General features: G+C 38.0%; 1 pseudogene; it reads left to right on the top strand.

The window, feature by feature from the left end:
- The first annotated feature begins 2132 nt into the window (after positions 1-2132).
- Positions 2133-7859, top strand: LOC121260271 (annotated as a pseudogene).
- Positions 7860-8266: the final 407 nt, after the last annotated feature.

Here is an 8266-nt window from a genome sequence, read left to right as displayed (position 1 = left end):
CCACCATGGCGATATCAGGGGGAGACCTTCACTGCCCCTGCGTCGGAAGACTTGGAAGTCGTCAGGCCCAGACCTGTCGGTTTCCTCTGTGGTTCTATCCCCATTCCCACCGGCAAATCCTTCCATTCTTTCAATTCCTCCTCTCTCGTCCCCTCGCGCCAGACGTAACTCTCTGTCTCTCTCTCTCCCCTTTTTCCTTAGTTGTTACGGTTGAAATTCTTGGCAATTGAAAATTTTCGTAATTCTATATCTGTTTTTGTTCTGACGAAAGGCTCACTGCTCCACACTATCGGATGCTTCCAGACAAGGTTCTTCCTATTGCCCGTGTGCAGCCCAAGGCCAATGGAGGTGCACACCAATTCTTTTTGCATTTTATTGCGCATTCTTGTAGCTTACCGGGTAAATAAATTGAATGATATCGTTCTCGATACGCATTGATTCAAGATTTGTGTTATTTTGGCCTTGATCTTCTTATCATTGCGCATCCGTAAATCATCTTTTGATGGATTTGTTTCTTTTTGTTCCTGAATTTTTTCGAGACATCGTTACGTTTGTTTTTATAAGAAGATACTTCGTTACATAGAGAAACGTAATCTCAGGATTCTTGCAATTATTGCCTATCCGCTCACGCTTCGGTTGTAATTTTCGGGTTCAATGACTTTGTTAGTAAGACCTTTCCCACATTTTACAATCTGATCCCTTTATAACTACCCCACTCAACACTGACGCACTTAATAATAACCGGCCATTACCAAGACTCGGTCAAAGAACTTAACGGAAAACAAATGAAAGTAAATTACTATGATAATCCTAACTAATTTAAAATAGACTCCCATGATGTGGCACATAACAGACTTTAATGAGCAAGTTTGTTCTAGGATATCTGCTAATAATACTCTTTCACTAGAAGCACTTATAAACTGATGAGTAACTATAGATTGATATACTCCAGAAACACTCCACCGCTACATCCTTGGAAAGTTTTGGACATATATAAGTATTTGGATTCTGTTCTACTCTTTTTTGTACTGAAACTATAGTCCAATCCTATTGCTAAAACCTAGTTTACTCTTGATTCTTTGCTCCTTAATTTCCTTCCTACAGTTTGGAGTATTTTTTTGTTTCCTTTTATTTTCCCTACACACCACCTTCATTATCCAGAACAATTTTATTTAATGGTAACTTCATCGTCTAAAAAATGTTATAATTGAAACCTCTTGAAATCATTCACATAACATCTGAATTCATACTCTAGAAGGATTAGTCAATGTTATAATTAAAAACCCTTGAAATCGTTATAAAGGGTTTGAACTCCTCCCTCCCTCCCAAGTACTATGAGATTCCATTCATCACCATCATATACACAATTTGGGATATTACATCAATAAATCAGGGGCTAACTCAAAGCCTTTTAGGTTTTTTTTTTTTCCTTTTATTTTTTGTTTGTGGGCGGGAGAGGGGTGAGGGGGGTTAGAATTGGAGGTGGCAAATCGTGTTTCGGTTCGTGTTCGTGTTGTGTCAGGTCATGAACATTTGACTATATAAGTCAACCTGAACCTAACCCGTTAAGCTAAACATGTCAAACTTCCAAACCCTAACCCAATCCATTTAGATAACGGGTCGTGTCATGTCACCTATTTTGACCTGTTTAATAATTAATTAGAAATATGTTAACACGACACGACTCATTTAAACCCATTTGTTTCATGTAAATGGGTTGAACTAAAATGCATAACTCATTTGACCTGATTAACATAATTTCACATAAAAGTTAAAATCTATATTTATTAATAACCACAATATGCTGAAAAATATATATCAATATTTTTCAGATTTTAACATATAATAAAACCAATATTACAAACCATACAATAACAAATATAAGCATATATCTAAAATTACAATCTCAACAATAAAAACATAAGCATACTGAGAAATAGCAATATTACAACTTAACAATAATAAAATTTTAATTTTGAAATAAATTCTAAACGGGTCAAAACGGGTTGATTTCATGTTAAGCAGGTTGACCCGATATTGACCCGTTTATAAAGCGTGTCTTAACGGGTCAACCCGTTTTTACCCGAACCCGTTAACATTAAATCCAAATCCGCTAATTTCGTGTTGGGTTCATGGGTCGTGTCACATATTGTTACCCCTACTTAGAAGCTAGTTTGAGAGTATCTCTAACATGGTTAAATGTTATTTGATTTTTGTAGTTGTCATGCTATAATGTGAACAACATTCAGATAATGCTTCTTTCCTGAATCATTTGCATTGGTGCTCATTCTTGGTAGATTTACCTTGGGAAGGCGGTAGTTACATCAAATCTTTCTAGGAAATGTGAGGCCCTTGCAGTGTCGGGTTTGGTTGAGTATGGGGATGGGATTGATGTTATTGCTCCTGCTGACATTCTGAAGCAGATCTTTAAAATGCCATATTCTAAGGCACGACTGTCAATTTCTGTTCATCGTGTTGGACAGATGTTACGTGCTGCTAGGGTTCCAACTTTTTCGTTTTATTGTCTAAGTGTTGTCGTTTGGGTTAGTTATGAATTTTGCATGTTTATTTTGGGTTTTGACCGAGTCTTAGGCCCCATTTGGATGCACAACTATGTCCAGTGCACTTCATTTTTAGACTAAGTTGAACATCCAAACACAGGTTTTTACACAGGTTGAATAGAGTCCAAAACTGAACTCATTTGTAGGGCCCACAACTGACAAACATTAATTTTCGGTTTTACTTTTTCATCTGTCAGTTTACTTTTATCTCCATTGTGTACAATTTTTCCATCTCTCGTGGGGCCCAACTCAATTGCTTATCACTTTTTCTACTTGGCTGGTCTGGCTGCATGTGCAGCTTGTCAGGAATTTTTTTTTTTTTTTTGCAAGTTTTGGTGCCGGCAGTTGCTCAAACCATGTCAGATGAATAGTGAAATTTAATGGTGAGATCCATTTATTTTACAACTTTCCATAAATATATCTAAACTCATATTAACATCCAAACACACTTAAACTCATTTTAAGTGGGTCCCACAAAACTCACTTAACCATCTCAACTCACTACTATTCATAAAGAACTCAGCTCAGCTCAACATCCAAATGCAGCTTTTGTTAGTAGGCCAGTTACTAGTAAGTGGGTCAGTTGTTGAGTGGGTTGGTTATAAAGGGATCAGATTGTAATACGTGGGGAAAGGCCTTGGGCCGTGTCTAACGTGTTGAACGTGGGGTCTCTTTTTGTATCTATTTATATCCTGCTAGTGTTTGGAACGAAAGCAAGAAATTGCATTCCAGAAATTACTAAGTCTCGGAGGCCTTGGCACCTCGAATTGCCAACATTATTTACATAATCTATTTTATAAATTACAACACTCATAACAGTGGTCTCCGCGTTCCTACGACATGGCGGAGGACACGCGTCATGCACAATTGTCGGAAGCAGTGTCGACGTTGAAGGGAGAGACTCTGCACCTGCGTGAAGAACAAGAGAAACAGAAGAGCATGTTAGAAGCAGTGCTGCAGCAGATTAATAATCTGGCATCCAATTATAAGCAGTTAGCAATTATAGCTGCGAATCAGCAATCAGGTGAAGGATCCTCAACTATGAACACTAAGGTTCGTAATAATCCTTTGTTTGATGGAAATGAGGGGATACATGCAAGATCACTAAAGTTGGAACCCTAGCAGCACGTAACAAGAGACTCTTATTCTAAATACTAGGTGTGTATTTCTATATGTTCCTTATTTGTAATTCTATTAAATTTTATCGGGACTTGTTTGTCGGTGCACGTGTGTGATTGAAGTTTGTCTATTCATTTGATGATCTCCGAGAATTACAACTCCCAATGGAGTTTTCAATAGTGTTTAGTTTCAAAAAGTAAATGTCATCCGTCATGTATGGGATATTTTTTTCGGTGATCTTTTTTTGTATGATAAACTAACCATGTTGGTCAAAACCTTGTATTTAATCGTTGAAAAATATTTAATGACCAACCACAACTGTTGAGTTTGGTTTTATGTTAAAGAGACAAGCTCATGATGTCTATTCTATTTTGTCAAGCGTAGGCCTGATGTTGAAGAGGGTGAGAAGTTTATTAGAAGACACAAGAATCAGTAAAAATCTGTAGATTCTTTATTTTTGCACTTTGCCGTGCACTCAGTTAGAATGGAGGCTTGTGATTGTCCTCCAACTCAGCATGTCTCATCACAGGAGCGGTCAAACTCCTGTTCTTCCTGGAGGAAATAGAACTCAGTTTGTGGGGAAGTGTGATAGTGTTGCTCAAGATGGAGGAGTCAATTGTTGTTTTGAGTACCCTCAAGTCAAACAGGATAGCTTTGAGTACCCTAGGTGCTCAATGCAGGAGTCTGAAAATAAGAATTGGTAATGATGGGTTACTTGGGGTCTTGTTTTGGCAGTTTCACAATTTCCGTATGCTTTTGGGCAGTGACTTGCTTCTGTTCAGTAATGAAAAATATGATGCTGCGAGCTTGCATTTATGGAACATTACACGGCAGGTGGGCATGAACTTCTGAAATCTTGTTTCCATGTTTGTGTTTACCCATTTTTAATTGGGTTTTTCATCCATGTTTTGACAGGTCACATCATTTGCATTTGCTTCTGTACGTGCATTTGCTCATGACCAATTTGTGAGGCTCATTTTAAATTATGACGAAGAACTGGGTTTAACATCCGAAACTCTTCCTGTAGAATGTGAAGTTACAGTTATTGATGCTGAGGAAGAATCCTCAGACTTTGTAAGCGGTAATTCTGAATTAGTGGGGCATGTCTCATCATTAGTTGCAGAGGATGAACCATATGAGGATGGACAAAAGGTTTTCAAAATTTAGTATCTGAGGCTTCTGTCAAGATGAATTCGGAGGCAAAATTTTCTGCTTGCAGAGAATTGATTGGAGTAGGTAACACGGAATTAACAGATCCAGGAGCAGCTGCACCAAGTTCCAATGGTGATGAAATTTTTGCATTCTCCAACAATAGTTCAAACTGTTGCTGATCCCATTGCCTCCAAGTTAGCTACAGTACATCATGTTTCTCAGGCTATCAAGTCTCTCAGATGGATGCGCCAACTGCAGAGCACTGAATTGGAGCTGGTGGATGAAGGCAGTGGAACTGATGATATGCTACCTTCATCTTTAGTTTTTCTGTTTGTGCATGTGGTGATGCATACTGTATCGAAGTTTGTGACATTCGAGAATGACTTTCGACATCAAAGTTGGACCATAAGTTGTGGAAACTTGTTCTTTTGCTTGGAGAATCATATTTGGCACTTGGTCAAGCTTACAAGGAGGATGGTCAGTTGCATCAGGCATTGAAGGTTATAGAGTTGGCATGTTCTATTTACGGATCAATGCCTCAGCATCTTGAAGACACAAGGTTCATTTCTTCAATGATCAGTTACTCATCATTGCAGAAGAAATTCAATGAAAGAAATGAAAAAACAAGATCATACAATAATGATGTGAAAGATGAGAAATCCAGCTCTGCAGATGCTTCTCTTACTTTTGACCCGTACTCTTCCACTTACATCTTCTGGGCCAGGGTGTGGAGTCGTGGACTCTAGTTGGAGATGTTTGTGTTAAGTTCCATATGATATATGGTAAAGAGGGGCAGAATAACCAGAATTGTATCTCATGTTTGTTGTTAAATTGCAGCTGCCAGAGTTACAGGGCAAGCAGTGGGAGCAGTGGGAGCAGTAGCGATGCAGATAGGCTCTCAGTAGGTTAAGGCAGAAAACACACAAAAAAAACCATATGCGAAAAGAGCACATCCTGCTCATTTTTGGGAGACCTTGAAGAGGACCATTTTCGTCACCAAATGGACAATGGTAAGAGTTTTGATGGCGGGCATCTACAGCACGATAAAGGTGATGAAAGCCTCAAAGAGGCTGCTTGTACTGATAATTTTGGTTTAAGTCTTTGGGAAACAATACTGAAAAAGTGGTGGGTTTTCTACCCAAAGTGAAAATGGTGGGATATTTAACTACCTCGGGGATTCTGTAGTGAGAGATGCAGAGGATAATCTTTTAGCTGCCCTAAGCTGTTATGAAGAAGCTAAACAGGCATTGGGTGGACTTCCCTCAGGTTCAGCAGAACTCCAATCTGTAGTCAAGAAGAAGGGTGGGGGGGGGGGGGGGGGGGGGGGGGGGGGGGGGGGGGGGGGTTTGCAATGAACTGGGTTGTAACAGTCTTGAAAGAAGAGAATTGAACAAAGCTGAAGTTGCTTTTGCAGATGCTATAAATGCGTTCTGGGAAATCTCTGATCACACCAACATAATATTAATTAATTTGAATTTGGGCCATGACAGACGTGCATTGGCTGAAGAAGTGGTATCAAAGATTGAGGATCTCAAAATACATGCAATCTTACATGGTGCATTCAACCAAGCATTGGAGACTGCAAAACGAGAATATAGTGAATCACTTAGATATTATGGAGCAGCAAAGTCAGAATTGAATCTTATTGCCCATACATATCTGAGGCTTGGCATGCTTTTGGCAAAAGAAGATGCAACTGCAGAAGTTTATGAAAATGGAGCCTTGGAATATAAATTTGTAGGTTATACCAGTCCCAGTGACAGAAAACTAAGGAAAGAATCAAGAAAGCATCAGATCTCAGCCAATGATGCCATATGGGGGGAGGCATTATCTGAGCATGAATCGCTCGGTGAATTGTGCAAACTGGAAGCTGCATATGCTTATTTTCAGCTGGCTTCCTACCAAAGGGATTTTGTTTAGAGTTTAAGAAAAGCAACTTGTCTAAAGGTGAAAGCAGCATTCTCCAACGGGTCAAGCAGTAAGGAAGGGCTGAGAGAAACTGGCAAAGAGCTCTGGATTTTTATGGGAGTGATGATATACACACAACACATTGCACAACAATATTATAAAATGAGGGTATTTTTGTAAAATGATGTTATTTTTATAAGATGTTTTACAAAAATACCCCTCATTTAAAATATAGTTATGCAAAGTGTTGTGAAAAATGTTGTGTGTAAATCATTTTCCTTTTATGGCCCACAAACGCAAATGCAGTATGTTCTTGGACGACTTGGTTTCTTCTCTTTCTGAATGCACTCAAAATTTTCTTCTCTTCCTTTTTCACAACTATGATAGTTGAGATTGGCCATGCATTTTATTAAGATGATTAAATACTTTCTAATGTTATTTTAATGACTATTTTGCAAATAACTTTCTAATGGAGAGGGGAATATGACGTTTAGGAAAAAAGGTACCAAATGCTTCTAGAATAGTGCCCAGCATTTTGAACACGAACTTTATGCGTCTCATGAAAAGTCAGCGTGAGTGCATGCTTTTGTATACCTGGCCTTTTCATTTACCTGATGTTGTCCTGCAAAATGAATAATGTGATGTATCAGAAACGCAATTGCTTGCCCTGCAGAATGAATTATGTTGTCATGGGTCTTGTTTATATGCTTATCAGTTGTTAACAGAGATTAATATGTTGTGTTTGTTTTTAAGATGCTGGAATCAGCTCTATCTCGCATGCTTGAAGGACGTGATGTATCAGGAAAAGAGGCGGACTCTTTCAGAATCGACTGTCCCGAGATACATGCGAAATTTTGGAGACAGTTGCAGATGATTTTGAAGAAAATGTTGGCGAGTGTAAACAAGTCTCTCTCTCTCTCTCTCTCCCAACCAAATCCAGTCTCCAATTGGTCTGGAGATGCTGGGAAGCTGAGGGAGCTTTACAAAATGTCTCTGCAGTCCACAGACAAGAGTGAATTTGCACGCTACGCACACATTATGGACCTTATAATCAGAAATTTGACTCAACGGTCACCTGGTTTTGAATATTACCTTTTAGAGGTCACTCTCGAGGGGTGAATAGGAGGTAAATCCTGCTCTCCATTCTTTATCATTAACATGGGGATGGAAGGAGTAAGAGAAATGCTGACCCAAAATATTTAGTGATTAAGAAAGTATTTTTTAATGATATTGTGAATTTTTTATGTTTTTTAAAAATGTTTATGATGATTAAAAAAATACAAAAAAAAAAATGAAAAAAAAAAATACTATTCAAAACCTAAATTCGGGACCCTTTTCGGTAACCATAGTGGAACACAAGGAGTAATTATTAGATAATTTTAAAATATACACAAAATTATACTTCAAACTTCAAGTTATAAAAAATAAATAAATTCTAGTTATACAAGCAATTTTAATGATATAATCCCGTAGATCTTTTTACTATTTATTATTTAATTATCTTTATTCAAGTTTTATTTTTAATT

The sequence above is a fragment of the Juglans microcarpa x Juglans regia genome, chromosome 4D, assembly GCF_004785595.1.
Source record: "Juglans microcarpa x Juglans regia isolate MS1-56 chromosome 4D, Jm3101_v1.0, whole genome shotgun sequence".
Taxonomy (NCBI): Eukaryota; Viridiplantae; Streptophyta; class Magnoliopsida; order Fagales; family Juglandaceae; genus Juglans; species Juglans microcarpa x Juglans regia.
Note: the sequence above shows the minus strand (reverse complement) of the source record. Positions and strands in the feature narration are given on the sequence as shown.